Here is an 18,312-nt window from a genome sequence, read left to right on the forward strand (position 1 = left end):
TGTGTGAGTTGTAGACTGCGGCTGAGGAGAATCATCATGCCTGCTTACTGCTTGCAGTTTGGTGTAGGCCTACAACTACGGTAACTTGGTTCTTAGCAACAAACCCTGCTTTGCCTTTTTCATTTGAACATACTGTTGAAAAGAATAACTCAAGTTTACAATAAATAAATGCTCAGTAACACAAATAGTTGTAGGCTACTAGGCCTACTCCAATTTTTAGTCATCCACATTTTCATAAAGTTGGATCATTTTTTCAGCATCCTGTACCTCACTGACTGCAGTAGCTGATGCAAAAAAACATTACCGGTGTACCTTATCATTTTTGTGTTGCAGTGTGGACCATTTATCTAAGATCCCAGTGCTTTAATACTGTGCAAGCTCTGTACAAAGTTAAAAACCTAGATTTACCTAAATTTGAAATAAAAAAACTTAAAACCCAGATGTGGTCAAAAAAACCCAGATCTAGGTGGAAAAACCAAGCTCTGGCATCCTTGGTAAGCACCCAAGGATTATTAGTGTTGCCAAATGTTTAAATTTCCAACCTCATTGAGGTTAAACCACAGTCTCTATATTACAACTACAGTATAGCATATAATAGTAGTTTCTTTTTGTCCGCTCTCCAGTGCATTCGTATGAGTGGCCGAGTGCCAGGGCCGGATTAAGGGTACAGTAGGTCTAAGGCTGTTTACTAGAGAAGGGCCTAATTTTGCGAACCAAGCTACAAAAAGTAATAAAAATACATAAGTTACATGAAAAATTGAAATTATTTACTGCAAAATAACATAAACATACCGTAACAGAAAAATGGCTCATAATTGGTTTTGGAAACAAACACAATTTTTATTGTCAAGTTTGAAGCAGATGAAAAAGATTTTGGAAAGAAAGAAGTGGATAGTAGGTACCTATGGTAATACTTTACCTAATGACACTCTAAACCAGGGGTTTTCAACCTTTTTTCCACCGCGACCTCCTCAGAGCAATCAATGTAGTCTTGCACCCCCCATAAAAGTATTCAACAAAAGCATATTTAATGCAAAATTTAACCAAATTTGATTCATGCCGATATCCAGTTATGTTTAGTTTTGCTGTTCCAACGTAAACTTCCGAAACGAAAAACGTTTTTTTGCGATGTTACCATGGCTTTTATTACATTTCCTCCGATTGTTATTTCCATTTTCTATCAATCTTAGCTATTTAATAGAAGAAAAAATAATGAGAATAAATAATCAACGTTTTCGCACTTTCACTGGTTGAATTTATTGCAATCTTTCATGGACTAATTTAAATCAATTTCGGTGACATGTTTGGTGCTGCATATTTTTAACTATTAAGTTTGTCAATGCGTGCACCTGTTGCTGAAAGACCTTCCATACAAAACACCCGACACCAATTTTTTTCAATGCCATTGAAAACGGAACTGAGAAATCTATATTTTGCATAGGATTCTACATAATTTTGCTTTTTGACCATAGCGTTGTTACTGGTTAACGTTAGTCTGCACAAAACAACGTAAAAGAACTTGGTGAAAAATGTCGAATGCTTTCGTATAGCTAAAGCCTTTGCAACGTCTGAAAGCTTAAACGATATAATAACCTCAAGTAGAGGAATGGGCGATTGCGAAAAAAAGACAGTTTTTAATCTTTTCTGGCAAAAAAGATTTGAAAACAATAGGCTACACTGGAATTTCAAGCACCTCGCCAACCTCCGAAAAACGACTCGCGACTCCCAGGTTAAAAAGGTCTGCTCCAAACTCAATTTAGGTAAAAGTGGCACCCACGTGGTTTTGGAAATGGGCTCTTCATATGTATTGACTGAACCCAGTCATGCGTTTTTAAGCAAAACCTGTACTGTAGGCTACTGGATCTGTATCACTATACCAACCTTACAAAAATTGAGGGCCGAATTTTTCCAGGGCCTAAGGCTATAGCCTTATTAGCCTAATGGTTAATCCGGCCCTGCCGAGTGCCAGTGGTAAAAACGTCGAAGCAAGTGCACGATGCTCAAAGACGCTTCAAAGAAGATGGTCACAGGCGACATCGTTCAAAGAATGCAGCTGTGTTTTGGCAAAACACTTGAAGGTGTGCTGGAAATAGCAGCAGCTAACTTGATGACTGTACAGTAATTTTCTGCTTTCATTGTCTTTTATGTTGTAAGTTATCTGACATCAATGAATCTGTTGTGTTGCATCAGCAAAGATGGTACTGCTATTTAATGACAACGCTCAGTAGTTACGCGCCCGACTCAAGATTACACGGCGCTGTGCGCTTGAGCAACGCATTTTTAGTAGGCTACTGCGCTTTCTATTCAGCGGCACCAAATGGAAGGAATAATTCTTCAGCAACAACACTTCAACAATCGGAAGACTTCACTTTATCAATCTCGGTAACCGGCCCTGCGTCAAAAGCTTCTACAAGTAAGTTATTTGGCAAAAATTCCATGCAGGTTTTGGGACCAATGGTCTGGTCAGAGGTTCCAAGTAGGCTAAAAAACTTATCATTTTATTGTTTCAAAAAAGAGATCAAAACGTTAATTTTACAAAGCTACAGTGCATGTAAGTGATATGCTATGGAAATCAACTTGTCAGTTTCATATGCAATAATAACATGTTTAGTCGGAAACTTGAGTAATCTCTACTTGCTTCTTGGAATTTTGTGTTTAGGCCTACGTTATCTTAAATATGTTTTTTTTGGTGTAGGGGGAAGGTCGGAACCTTTGATCATGGTGGGAGCCATAATCCACCTCCCTTTTTTTAATATAAAGTGTTTTTTGTGAATTTTTTGACGGCTTTAGGCCTATATTTTTTATGCTTGGATAACTTTCTCACAATCAATCAAAATTTACTGAAAAATGAAGGTGCAATGAGGATTTATAGGTTTTGTGTTAAAAAAGTAAATTTTTTTGACTGAATGTGTTTTAAAGTAACTCATTTGTTATGCAAGAAATGTTCATGAACTTTTTTGTAATGGTAGGTGATGAGGTATTTATGATGAGATTAAGCTGAAAGTTTTTTAGATAGCAATGTTGTTTTTTTTCAGCTGTTGTTTCATTTCTGAAACATCAGGTAGGGAGCCTTGAGTCACTTTGTATTGGGACCTGCAAGCCATGACAAGTGCCTGTGATAGTTGTTCCAGACAATTGTTCACCTAATCAAACGTCATATAAAAACCGTTCAGGTCTACTGAATCTTAGCGTATTACGTCATGGAATTTTTCCTAAAAATGAACCAAGATTGCACCATCGTTCGTAAGACTTGTGTCAAACCTGTTTAAACATGAAACATTGGATCACCACCTTTGAACACCTGTTAGAATTGCGTGACAATGTCTTTCATTATTGCGTCACAGTTACTGTTTACTTGAGTTTGAGATATCGCAAATTATTCTAGTCATTTTAAAATTGTTGCTTGAAGAGGTTGGTCGCATGTTTAACTGTTTTGCTTAGTGCTTGTCAGCTGGACGAAAATTTCCGTCTTTTATCTAAGTAGTTTGTATCGTAGTGACAATTTTTCAGTGGTGTACGGTGTTGCATCCCAATTTCGATAACCGCGGGCTAATTTTACAGGAATACACTTTTTGAAAAGACGTTTCAAAAGAGTGTTTGTTTTTCGGTCATTACATACAGACGAACGGATTCGGGAATCTTACGTTACAATTTTCCCGCGAAGAGATTATGGTTTACCGCTGTGACCAATAGTAAATGTTAAAGTGTCATATGACACCATTTTTTTGCTTTTCACACCTTTTCATTAGGATATATCATAATTCTGACTTTTGCTTCGTTTGCAACTATTAATTATGCTATTTCACATGAAAATTTTGACAACTCATCCCAAGGAATCATTTGAAAATTCTCCATCGCTTATTTCAAAATTTAAAGCTTGGAAGCTGGCTTGAAGATTGATTTGACATATAAATAATACAAGTATGTTGTAGAATTGTATTTTTGATATGGTGAAGTGATTTCTTTGCAAAAATACTACATTTTTTCGTAACGCAATTGTGGCTTATCGCTCCCGACACGTGTCTTATCGCTCCCCACATGTGGGGTGCGATAAGACGCTTGGCGCTTGTTTATGTTTTTGATCGTAAATTAAACAATTGCTGAAATAATAACTTGTGCTTTTGTGGTAAAGTAGGAAGCACCATAAGGCATTGCAAAACCAATTTTTAGAGAAAAATATTGAGAAACGTAGAAGATATGCATCTAAAAGAAACAAGTGGCTCTCGACCTTCCCGTATGTTGAAACGCGGGAACGTTTTAACGTTTTTTTCTCTTGTATTTTAAAAGGCAAAATCGTCATTTCCGTAGAGTGGCAATTGACTAGTAGACCGTATGCAGTGTTGGGCGCGATAACTCATTTTTCAGTTGAGCGATAACGATAATCGATAAACGAAAAATGCCTAAAGCGATTACGATAAATCAAAAAAAAGTTAAGCGATAATAATAAACAAATAAAATTATCGCCGGTAATGTCCGATAAAGATTTTTTTTTTCCTTGATTAGCACTGCCCCATCCCATGCAGCACAAACTGTTTTCATCAACATGACGAAAAATCGAACATAATCTACTGTAAAGGGACAAAACTTTTTGTAAGTTATGCATGAATAGAATCGCAACAGCGGCAGTGGGTATCGAATCTTCAACCTCTTGATCCAAAATAAAACCACTGAGGTAACCGCCGTGCTTATAATTATAGGCCTACCTTCAGATACCAGTTGCAGCTGGATGCTTTTATCAATTGAGTTACACTGCCGCTTACGTACAGTAGGCAAAATAATAAAATCAAATTAAAATACCATAAAAAATTCCAAACTTTTTATTTTGCTTCAAAGGAAGCTGTGCCGCCGTGTGCTTACATTTTAATTGTAAAATTCACTCGCGATTGCAGGCTGCAGCAAAACAGCAAGAGAATTGTTGCATGCATTTCATTGCATTGCAATTTGCAGCTCTAAAAATTATTGTGTTGTCAGGGCCGTTGCTGCAGGGGGGGGGGGGCTTGTCCCCTCCCCTGACAACGAGCTGTGCACACACACTTCAGGCACTGAAGAAGAACTGGTTTCAATTTTAGTTTCATTAACTAGGTGGTTAGTAAAAATATTACTTTTCATGGTCTTTCCACTTGTGTGTTGATCCGAAATAAATTTTATCGGCGATAATCAAATATTGCCTTTGGCGATAGCGATAAACGATAACTGAAAAAATAATTGAGCAATAACGATAAGCGATAAAAATTTATCGCCGATACTTATCGCCGGTAAATGATTGCCGATTATGCCTCTCAATATGGTCGTCTCGTTGTCTCCCTGTCGGTATGGGAACTTGTGTAACTTTTGCATTGTGTATATTACTTGCATATTTCAAACATGTACTATGTTCCTGTTACTGACAAATAAACCATTGATTGATTGATTGATTGATTGATAGATAGGCTACCGTATGCAAAACTACCAGGCTTTGTTAGTCCAAAGATAACGATTCAAACCCAAAACTAAACCCAACTCTTTAACTTGCAATTTATCTTGCTTGTATTTAATTTGGTTTTACATCATCATCCTCGGACTGGTCACAACTGTAAACCATAATCTCTTCGTGGGAAAATTTGTAACATAAATTTTTCGGATCCGTTCGTCTGTATGCAATGACCGAAAAAAACACTCTTCTGAAAACGTCTATTCAAGAATTGTATTTCTGTAAAATTAGCCTCAAGGCTGTCGAAGAATGGGGGAAACACCGTACCCACTAAAACTTGTCACTACAATACAAATTACTGAGATGAAGACGGAAATTTCGTCTAGTTGGTATAAGCACAAACAAAACCGTTTTAATATGCGACCAACTTTTCAAGCAACAATTTTAAGAGTGACGAGAATAGATTGCAATATTCCAAACGCACATAACCATCTTCTGTGACGTAATAATGATAAGCATTATGAAGCTATTCAAGCACCTGTTTAAAATTGGCTTGCACCATATCTCGTAATTCAAGATTTAACGATGATGTAATGTTTTAACAGGTGTGACAAAAGTGATGCAATCTTCGCTTATTTTTTAGTAATATTCCATTACGTCAGACGCCAAGATTCAGCAGACCTGAACGGTTTTATGTGACGTTTGATTTGTACAGATATTGTCCGTAACATAGCGACCCCTAGTTATGACAGTCTAACATGGCATAACTAAAAAAGAATTTAAGGACAATCGTGAGCCAATAAATAAAAAACACACGATACACAAATTGTTTGAATCACTCACGGTTAGATTAATACGCAAATACAAAGGGCATGCAAAGAATGAACAACAATAAGAATAGTACACGGCGATATATGAAATTGGTACCATAGGTACACGCTATATAGAATGGTTGCGATAATAGCCTAACCGACTGTTCTGGGCTCAGACAAGTGTCGACCACCGCAGACAGAACTAGGCTCAAACCCTAACACTTCAGTGTTCTTTACGGGGCGAGGCACAAAATATCCCTCAACACGTAGTCTACTTTCACTTTCCCCGTACTCTCATCATAGTTGCAAACGGCAACTTTAGCTCTACGAACCACAGGCTTCCCTTTCCTAACTTGTGGGACTACCTCATGCACCCTCCCAAGTTGATACTTCCCACGTTTACCAATGTCTTGGAGAGAACCCACCACTACAAGTTGACCAGACTCCAAATTTTCGGCCATGTTTAACCATTTTTTCCGGCCCTGAAGCCTTGGCAAGTAAAAATCGATCCATTTGCTCCAAAACTGCTGAGAAAGTGACAAATTGAACCGATAATCCCTTCTTAATTGGTCACGATCAGTAGCGTATTTAGGGGGGAGGATAAGGGGCGATGGCCTCCCCCTAATGATCAAGTAAAAAAAATCATAAATTTTGCAAAAAAAGTTGTAGCGCAAGACATAATTGCTTGAGTGATTCATCCTGCGCAACTGTGTCACAAGACCTAAGGGGCGATAATAGACCTTTTTACCAACTTTTTGGCAAGACTTGCTCAGTTTTTGGCAAAGAAATCCGAATGCCGCGTAGAGCACCTAGACAACAACATTGACCTAACATTCCAGCTGAAACCGCGGAGATCTATTTCAAACAAACAGTTTTTCTTCCTTTTCTTGACAATTGGATGGCACAAATTCATGAGAGATCCAATGAGCACTGCTCGCTAGCTTTTAAAGTCAGCACATAATATATCTGCCTTCATTGATTCATGAAGATGAGGACTGCCCGATCGACAAGATTTTCGACTTCTACCATGCCTACCATGAAATGCTGGATGTTGAACCAAGCAATTGCTTTGCAGCTACTATTAAATTACTAAGAGCGAATTGGCTTGCAGTTTCTGTGGATAAAAGACATGCGACTTTTGTGGATGCGTGTCAAGCTGTTGAATAACTCGGCAATTATCCATAAATTACTTCGAATCTTTGCTACGCTTCCAGTTACAACTGCCTCCAATGAGCGATGTTTCAGTTCACTAAAGTAGCCTACCTGCAAAATTATTACCGCACGACCATGACCGAGCCACGTTTGGATGGTCTACTAGCTCAGATGTATTTAAACAAGGATATTATACTCGAGTATGATGCAGTCATTGATATATTTGCCAAGCGCAGCCATCGCATTAAACTGTAAATTGTCATTGCGAATCGCCGAGAATGTTCAAAAGGTAGGCTATTCGAGGTCGGAAGGACTAACTTATTGTTCATGTTCTGAAGTGTTTGATATCTTTTGTTGGTTCATTGATTGGAACAGTAACTTACTTCTACGGATTCGCTCTTGATTTTGGACCCCCTCCCCTTCTATCTGACGGCTTCAACTAACCCTCTCCCCCCATTCTGACGCATCATATGACATTTTGGTATAGCCTACTCCCCCTATTTAAACGATCAAACAAGTCTAATTTTTACCCAAGGAGAAAAAATTTGAAACAATTAACAACCATTTTCACCAAATTTGAGTTTTCCATGTACTACCGTTGAGACTACCTCTATTGGCCTCCAGCCGCTGAGTCAGCCGCTATGCGGCTGACTGACACAATGTCTTGGCCCCCCCCTAACAAACTTTCTAAATACGCCACTGGTCACGATCATGTGGTTGCCCAACAGCACAGTATGGGGGGTCCAAGTATGGGGTCAACAGTAAGGCAGGGGTGATGACAGTAAAATCCCTAGGGTTGTCACTCAAAGGTACCAAATGGCGTTCGTTCACGATCCGAACAGCACTGCCTGTGTACGTAAGCAGTCCAATAAAATTGGGCTTGCGTATTGAAGTGTCCAAAATGTGAAAAAATGCAATTTTAAATTGTTTTACCATTGCCTCCCAGGCGCCACCTTGCGCTGGAGCATACGGAGGTATAAATTCCCAGTTTATCTCCTGTCTCAGGGCGTTGTGAAATTCAGCTGATTTGATCAATTCGGGTAACTTCTTAGATGCCGCCTGAAAGGTACTTCCATTATCGGAGTAGATAGTATTAACCTGCCCACGTAAATCTGTAAACCTTGTAAAAGCAAGTAAAAAATCACTCAGCAACAATGACGTAACCAGCTCAACATGAATAGCGCGAGATGCCATACATGTGAACAAGAGTCCCCAAGTTTTTTTGTGACTCCTACCTTCAACAAAAGTTAAAAGTCCAAGATAGTCTAAGCCGCAATCAAAAAAGGGTTTCCTATGCGCAATTGTGCGAGACAAAGGTAAATCAGACATGAGCTGCCTTAGTCTATAGGCCGCGCTTTCTCAATCGCGCATACACCACAGTCATTAAGATACCTCTTCACGGAGGCATTATCATTCGCGATCCAAAACTTCTGTCGCGTAGACAACAAAGTGTGCTGTACTCCACAGTGTGCATTTCGATTATGATGCGACAGTACAACAAGCCTAGTGAATGGGTGTTTCGAAGGCAAAACGATCGGATGCTTTGCTTCTAGAGAGATCTCGGGAGAATTACTTAAAAGCCCTTCAATGCGGATTACACCACGGACTGACAAAACCTTGATAGGTTTTCCTCCTGGTAGTTTCGCATACTCGTGAGGGCTCTTGACGCAGGGCCGGTTACTGAGATTGGTATAGTGAAGTTTTCCGATTGTTGAAGTCTTGTTGCCAAGTAATTATTACATCCATTAAATGCTGCTGAATAGAGAACAGTCCTCAAATGCGTTGCTCAAGAGCTGAACCATGGCACACACCCCGAGAGCCAAACCAGCGCCACGTAATCTTAAGTCGGGCGTGTAACCACTGAACTAACGATACATTGTAGGCTATGTTGTCAGTAGTAATGGAACTACTTCCGATTCCCGACAAACTCAAGCCATTTTTTAAGTCCGGCTCCAGGCGAAGTCACTATCACCAAGTTCATGACCTTGGATAAATCTTTAAATCTTTTTTGTATTGTTTTGGTATTGCAGTAATTCATGAATAAGCTAGGCTACACATGTTGTCTGTAACATTAGTCATTGCCCTTCCCCCAAAAAAGATTTTTTTTCAAATGTTTTTTTCAAAAAAACTGCAGTAGCCTACAACCAACACACAATATTTATTTCTTTAAAAACTGCAGACAGTGTCACACCATTTCGGCCTTCCGGCCTTCTCAGTGCAGTAGGTACACTGGGCATGGCTTCTTCTTCAACAGATTGATCAGCTGTGATCTCCCTTATGAACTGCTTTCATTTTGTTCTGTCTTTTGTTATTATTAGTGCTTCCGGCATGCTTTTTATTCCCGTAATTTGCTTGATGTTGTCAAAATATTTCATTTTTGTCGTTTTTTTTCCGGAACTTTGGTCATACAGGGCAGTCAGGCTTGTGAAAGCCTGATGACCGGCATACAGAACAGGTGATCTGTTGCCTGGTCGGCGACGACCCTGAAACATGTGTTATTTTGTTTTAGGTGCGGAAAAACGTGGCCTGAATTTCTCGGCCTGCCTCGCAAGGAAAGCAGCCTCCGACCTTTTGGCAGACGAGTTCAGCAGCACTTCTGTCCGAGATTGTTTCGATCTCTTCGCAGACGCCCGATTTCTGGTCGGTTTTGACGCCCGGTCTCGAGGTGGATCGGCCTGAGTTTTCTTCGGTTTTTTGGTTGGGCATTTTGACGTTAGGCGGCTCGGACTTTGCAGATCTGTCAAAGTGGCAAATGTCCCTGCCCAGGCTTGGTGATGGAGATTCATTCACCAAACATCTGCATCTTTTCAGGAATAATCTTAAGTTGAGTGTTCTACATTTTTTGTCGTCCTTTGACTCCTTTTGTTCGTTGGCTACGGAGATATATGGGCATGGCTACGGAGATATATACCTCCGTATGACGTTTTCCCATTTGTGGAACCTTAGCTCTAAAATTGAGCCAAAGTGCTCAAACTGCAAGAAGTGAGCTTTGCACAATGCACAGCAAGATGCCTCCAGTAAAGTGCTCAATCGGCATGAGCCAAGAACGTCCATAACTGCAGACAGTGGCACAATCACTTGTTGTGAGATGTCACAACTTTCATACGAACGACGACGACGACTTGATGTTCCTGACATGTTATTGCTTTAAGTTGCATTGTAATTTACGTTGTTGCTGATTGCTTTGTTGCTGATTGCTTTGTTACGTTGCCTTAAGTTCCTTTGTTGTTTTTACTGGTGTTTATTTTCAGTCTGATTTCAGTTTGCAGTTTATGTCGTCAGAACAACCTAGCTGCATTTTAGCGTAATAAACTTCTTAATAGAGGAATTGTAGATGGTTTCACTACATTTTATTACGCTAATAAAGTATGGATCTAAAAGACTTGCGCCCTAGACTCTTAGCTGCGGACCCGCAAAGTAAAGACGCTAAACGACAATGGGTGCATTGGTACAAGTCTTTTACAATTTATGTAGAAAAGCTCGGAGAAGTTTTAACTGAAGACAAGTTGAATTTGCTTATAAATCATATAGACGTTTCAATATATGAACTGGTGTGTGAGACAACAAATTATGATGAAGCTATCGAACAACTGAAGCGCCTTTTTGAAAAGGTTTCTAATCCCATGTTTTCTCGATTTGTTTTAAAAACTAGGAAGCAGAAGCCAGATGAATCACTAGACGAGTACATGCAGACGTTAAAGCGATTGAGCCTCTCCTGTGACTTTCGGGCCGTATCGGCAGTTGCACATAAAGAGGAAGCTATACGTGACTCGTTTATCGCTGGGATTTCGTCAAATCACATTAAACAACGCTTGCTAGAGGACAAAAATGCTTCGCTACAACAAACTTTTGATAAAGCTCGATCCTTAGATGATGCCCAAACGTTTTGCAATCGTGTCGAAATGACTGCGAGCCAGACTCCGTCTTTACTTGATTGTGGCGCAACAGCTTTTGAAACACGTCCTACCTTTAAAATTGAAGATTCTTCTTCTTCAGATAAGGAAGAAAGCTCAGATGTTAGCGCCGCGTTGGTTGAAAAGTGTAACTATTGCGGAAATAGGCGACATGATAGAAGATATTGCCCTGCTCGTGAAGTTATTTGTTTCAAATGTTCTAAAAAAGGTCATTTCTCAAAAGTTTGTCGTCTTTCCAGGGTAAATCGAAAACCTATTTATTCATCTGCTTCTACTCCATGAGATGTCATTATGAATATGACAACCGAATCTTTCGACACCCACGCAAAGGTCAACGTCCCTGTTACAGTTAACGGAGTTCAAGCCAATGCTCTCTGTTAATTTTATAATCGACTTGAATAACATGTCAAGTAGTCTATGTATCAGCCGAACAAGCGATTCTTGTTGTTTTAAGAAAACCTTTGAAACGTCAATCGCGGCTTCGTGTTGATAGAATTTTTACGTTACTTTTACAGACATAAAGCTTGTGTTTACTTAAATCCTTATATCTCTTTCCACGGAGTTGGTGATCTATCGAATTGTACGAAAAAAATTACATTTTTAGCAATTCTTTATTCGTTCTGAAAAACAAGTAAATAATTGCTGTCAGTTTTTAGACGAAAAACTGAAGTTTGCAAGGGATTGACTCATGAAACGGCACCAGAGTATCTGTGGTGTGTTATTTTAAAGCACTATTTTTAACTTCTATTCCCCTAAAAAACAATTTATGTCATCTTGTGGGCTGAAAATTAATCGGTGTTTTTCATCATCCATTTAAATGTTGGCATAGCATGGCCAACGGTAATTCAACGTCTAAATGCTGTGTGTCTGTATGTGACTATAAATACTGGCTAAGCGCGTTATTTCTTCGAAGCCTTTCGCCGCATCTTGAAAGATGTTCTATCAACGTTGGCAAACGATTGTTATCTGCTTGCTTGCTTCAACCAAGGCATATTACTGAAGCTATTTTTTCTTATCGTTGTCTTTATATAGCGCATCTTCTTTGTCTTTTGCAATATCAGCATAAAAGGCTTAGCAAAGCGAACGTTTGAGAGCATAGACCAGAAATTCCGTTCAGTTTTGTATTAGCTGCATTTGGTAAAACGAGATGTTTAAATCTTAACTCTTAAGCATAAATTGAGAAACTTTATGTTAAATATTTCTTGACCATTTACTAATTGTAAATTTTGTATTCTATTCTATTTGAATAAGATGCACTAGTAGAATCAATTGCTGTATGACTTATTATTATTTGGATTATTGTTTGTACGGATTATCACTTCAAGCCCTGCTTCTGCTGTCTTGGTGAGTCGACTAAACTGTCCCCCACCAGCTCTGTATAGGATTGAAGTAGCCTATATCTGTGTACTAAATTTGTTAAACAAACTTGCGACCTGCAAACTTGTGGCTGAACTTGCGACCTGTAACCCCGTGAACTTGAGATCTGCAACTTGTGATCCTGTGACTTTGTGACCTTCTGACTTTGTGATCTTGCAACCTTTCTGCCATAATAAAATAACAGAACTCAAGACCCTGTTCAGATTCAATCTACTTGGCTTGTTTCTCTGTCTGTTGTAGGCGCATAACCGTATTAACTAAGCGACGCATATAATAATCCAATCCACTGTTTGGCGCCAGTGAGAAAGATATTCTTTAACGTAGAATTCGCGTTAAAATTCTACACTCTCATCGACACTGGCTCTACCCTTTGTCACATGAGCGACCGTTTAAGAAAGCGTCTAAAACTAAATTTTGAAGAAAGTGAGTGCCGCATTGGTTTAGCCATGAAAGGATGTTCATCGCAAAGTTTAGGAATCTGTAACGTAAAAGTTGCGCTTTTTGGACAAGAGTATGATAATGTAGGAGTCACTGTTTTGAAAAATTTGCTCACCGACCTAATTATCGGACAAACTTGTATGAAACAGCACAAAAGCGTGAATATTCAATTTGGAGGGCCTATGCCAACGTTGCAGATCGGAGCATTAGAAGTTATTAAAACGTCTACTTCAATACAGCTTTTCAAACACCTAAGGAAGGAGTGCCATCCGATTGCTAAAAGGCTAGAAAGTATTCTCAAGCCGATAGAAGTTTTATCTCTTCAGAGGTGCAGCGACTTTATAAGGAAGGTTTAATTGAGCCGAGTCGTTCGCTATGGCGAGCACAACCTCTTGTGGTCACTTAAGAAAATCACAAAAAGCGTATGGTCATCGATTTTAGCCAAACCATAAACAAATTCACTTGTTTGGACGCGTATCCTTTACCTCTTATGTCAGACGTAGTGAACAATGTCGCTAGGAACAGCATCTATACAACGCTAGATTTAAAAAACGCGTACCACCAGGTAGAAGTTCCTCTGCAAGATCGAAATTATACTGCTTTCGAAGCCGATGGAAGCTTGTGGCAATGGAAGAGAACGTCGTTTGGTCTAACGAATGCAGTACCTGGTTTTCAACGGATAATGGACAACATTATCAAAGACTACGAGTGCAAAGGTACGTACGCTTATCTTGACAATATTACCATTTGCGGGAAAACCCAAGAAGAGCACGATCAAAATTTATCAAAATTTTTTGCAGTAGCTCGAGAATGCAATCTAACTTTCAATGAAGCAAAAAGTACTTATTCGGCAGATACAATAATCGACTTGCTTGGATATAGAATCTCTAAAGGTACGGTACTTTAAGTCCTAACCCCGAAAGAGTGGAATCTTTACTAAAAATCCCGCCTCCAGAAAGTAGTAAACAACAGCAGAGGATTGTCGGTTTATTTGCGTATTATGCGCAATGGATTTCGCGTTATTCTGACAAGATTCAGCCTCTAATTCGAAACACTACCTTTCCTCTGAATGATGCAGCCCTAAACTCTTTTGCGACGTTGAAAGCTGAATTGGCTCAAGTTACGCTTGGGGTGATAGATGAAGAAATTTCATTTACAGTAGAAACTGACGCATCTGACATTGCCATTTCAGCCACTTTAAATCAGAACGGGCGAACCGTTGCTTTTTTTTCCAGGACACTCAACAAAAGTGAAAAAGTTTACTCAAGCATAGAGAAAGAAGCGACGGCAATTATCGAAGCCATTCGAAAATGGAGTCATTTTCTAGCGGGACGCCGATTCAAACTTGTCACAGATCAAAAATCGGTGGCATTCATGTACAATAGGGTGGAGTGAAAATAACTTTTTCGCGAAATTCAAAAACATAGCCCCCTAAAAAGTTGCTTTTGTTTATGAAAAACGCATTTGTGAAAAAAAAAAAAAAAAAATAATGTCTTGGTGAATCTCAATCCACAAATCACAGATGGCCGCCAATTTTGCTTGAAAATACAGTAAATTCACCATAACTTTGCCAATACTTGCCCAATTTTTATCATATTTCAACAAGGTTTCCTCGTTTATGTCATAAAACACTAGAAATACATATGATGACAGTGTGAGCAAATTATGACGTCACCAAATCCAATATGGCCGCCAAATTCAGTTTTTCACATTTCCTATCCAAGTTACACACTTCTTTTTCGATTTGCTCCAATTCCAGAATATACGGTGATCTGACAATGAAATTTTCTACGGTTCGAGAAAAAGTTTTCTCTGCCTATAAAACGTTGAATGGTAGTTTAACTAATGATTTCTGAAAGTTCCTTGGTTTCATGTTATATTATTATTGCAACATAATGTGATATTATGACGTCACGAAGTTTTTTTTTTCCAGAATATGCTTTACTAATTCAAGTGCACGTTATTCTGTTCAAGATTGAGTTGCTTACGGTTTAGGTTTAGTCAGTTAATATGGCAGTATTAAGGAAAAATGCATTCTGTGTTATCCTTCGTGCATCAGCTGAGGTGCCAGAGAATATGCTTCCGACGTATCGAGATGTAATAAAATTCTACAGTTTCACTCAGCAGAGAATGAAGAATGAATTGAGGACGAATCGCCCACATAAAGAAATATCAGGAGTAGTACTAAACAAGGTAGCAGGCTTGTGGCACAAGGCATCAATCCCTATTGTGGCGTATCTTAGGATGGAACAAATGATGGACTCAATCTACAAGGAATACAGGCTTATTCTGAAGAACTATAAGCGAGATAAAGACAAAGATAGTTACAAAGAAAGACTTTGCAAGTTCAAAGAGAAAGCTGACCATCTATTTGACGTTTCGGCTTGCAAGTGTGCTAACTTGTATAACTGCAAGTGTGAGAAAGAGTGTAAATTGCCTAATGTCGAAAAAGAATTTCTGATAGATCAACGAAATGCTAGGCAAATGATTATTGGTAGTGTTGATAAAGCAGAAACACAAAAGCTAGAACGAAGAAACAAAAGGAGAACAATAATGTTAAAGCATTGTGAAATGACCCCAAGAAGTTGTGCAACTCAGTTGGCTGCATCATCTCAGGTTTATCATTGTGAAAGTAGCAGTGACACAGAATGTCCTAACAATAGTGGTACATATATAGATGCGTCCTGTCCAAAGAAGAGAAAGGTTTTCCTCAAATCTTTGCAAACAATGGCAACCATTTGTGACAGATATGGAGTCTCAGATAGGGCAGCGGCAGCCATAGCGAGTTCTGTTCTTGCTGATGTTCAAGGCGGCAACTCCTTGGTGATCGACAGAAGCAAAGTTCGCAGGGAAAGGATGAAGAAACGCACAGCTTTGTCAGGTGAAGCCAGCACAAAGATTACAGGTTTATATTTTGATGGCCGAAAAGATAAGACAATGTTTAATGCAAAAGAGAATGATGGCAAATTTCACCGTAAAATAATATCAGAGGAACACATAACAATTATAGCAGAACCAGGATCATTTTACTTCGGGCATGTTTGTGCAAGTAACGGGACAGGGGCTGAGATAGCTTCAAAGTTGTTAGATTATTTAGAAAAAAGGGGAGTAGATACAAATGAACTCAATGTAATTGGTACTGATGGAACAGTCGTCAATACTGGTGTAAAGAAGGGAGTCATTCGATTAATTGAAGAGTCACTAGGTAGACCATTACAATGGTGTATCTGCCTGTTGCATGCAAATGAGATTCCTCTCAGGTATCTTTTTCAGAAGATAGATGGTCCAACTACAGGCCTCCATGGATTTGCAGGACCAATCGGCAAAGCCGTTCATACCTGTGACCGTCAGCCACTGGTAAATTTTGATAAAATACCTTGTGATTTAGAGCACATACTGCAGCCCAAAGACTTAAGCACCGATCAGAAGTATCTGTTTGAAATCTGTCTGGCTATTAGCAAAGGTTGTTGCTCCTTGGACCTTTCACTCAAATGCCCTGGTACAATTAATCAAGCAAGATGGCTGACTTTAGCAAATCGCATATTGCGGTTGTATATTTCAACAGAAGCACCGTCCTTAGAATTGAAGACTGTTGTCACCTTTATTTTGAAAGTGTATGCACCGATGTGGTTCTCTATTAAAAAGGAATCTTTGTGTACAGATGGAGCAAAACATGTCTACAACATGGTAGACAAGGCCAGGTATCTTGAGGATGAGCTTAAGGAAGTTGTTATGAATGCTATCCAGAGAAATGCCTTTTTTTGCGCATCCTGAAAACGTTCTGCTGGCAATGTTGGCAGACGACAACATCAGTATCAGAGAACTGGCTCTCAGGCGAATACTGAAGTCCAGAGAACGCAAGAGCAGCAGTACAGTGCGAGTTTTTAGAGTGCCAACCTTGAACCTTCACGCTAGGAATTATATAGAAATAATTGACTGGCAGACCGAAGATATCACTGAACCTCCCCACACCAAGAACTTTAGCAATGAAGATTTGATTAATATGATCAAAACAAATCCATTCACGATGAGTCCTCTCACAGTTGAAAGTTTCCCCTGTCATAACCAGGCTGTGGAACGTCATGTTAAGCTTGTGACAGAGGCTTCAGGCTCTGTTTGTGGAAAAGATAACAGAGATGGTTTCATCAGGGCTCGATTAGAGAGCTGGCGCAAAATGCCAAAGTTTGACAGCAAGGCTGATTTCAAAGTTTAGAATTTCAGTGAAGGTTACATTGAACAGGTCATTCTGGGGTGAAATTCATATCCCTTGGACTTCCCAGAATGCCCTTGGGCGACAAACGTATTCCATCCCCGGTTTGTCCCCTAAAAGGTTCACATGTAGGACTGCCTCCACGTGGTGTGAACTGGAAACGTTAATTCTACGGGCTTAACAGCTAAACGTCCTATCCTACTCTGTTGCAATTGTTGAAGGTCTTTTTAATTTCTAGATGAATACTATACTAAATAAAGCTTCCATCTGTATTTACTATTATCAAGAGGAACAATCGTATCCAAGACAGAAGACAGGATAACACCATATAACTATCAAACGTTGGAGCAAATCGAAAAAGAAGTGTGTAACTTGGATAGGAAATGTGAAAAACTGAATTTGGCGGCCATATTGGATTTGGTGACGTCATAATTTGCTCACACTGTCATCATATGTATTTCTAGTGTTTTATGACATAAACGAGGAAACCTTGTTGAAATATGATAAAAATTGGGCAAGTATTGGCAAAGTTATGGTGAATTTACTGTATTTTCAAGCAAAGTTGGCGGCCATCTTTGATTTGTGGATTGAGATTCACCAAGACATTATTTTTTTTTTATTTTTTTTTCACAAATGCGTTTTTCATGAACAAAAGCAACTTTTTAGGGGGCTATGTTTTTGAATTTCGCGAAAAAGTTATTTTCACTCCACCCTAATGTACAACAGCAACAACCATGGCAAGGTAAAAAACGCAAAAATTTTGAGATGGCAACTGGAACTATCACAGTACGATTATGAAATCGTTTATCGAGCAGGGAAGTATAATACTGCTCCCGACACTTTATCTAGAGTGTATTGTGCAACTATGATGGACAATTCGTTGTATAAAATTCATGCGGCCTTATGCCACCCTGGAGTAACTCGCATGCATCATTATGTTAAAACAAAAAATTTGCCTTATTCTATTGATTACATCCGTAAAATGACATCCGCTTGTAA

The sequence above is a fragment of the Aplidium turbinatum genome, chromosome 12, assembly GCF_918807975.1.
Source record: "Aplidium turbinatum chromosome 12, kaAplTurb1.1, whole genome shotgun sequence".
Taxonomy (NCBI): Eukaryota; Metazoa; Chordata; class Ascidiacea; order Aplousobranchia; family Polyclinidae; genus Aplidium; species Aplidium turbinatum.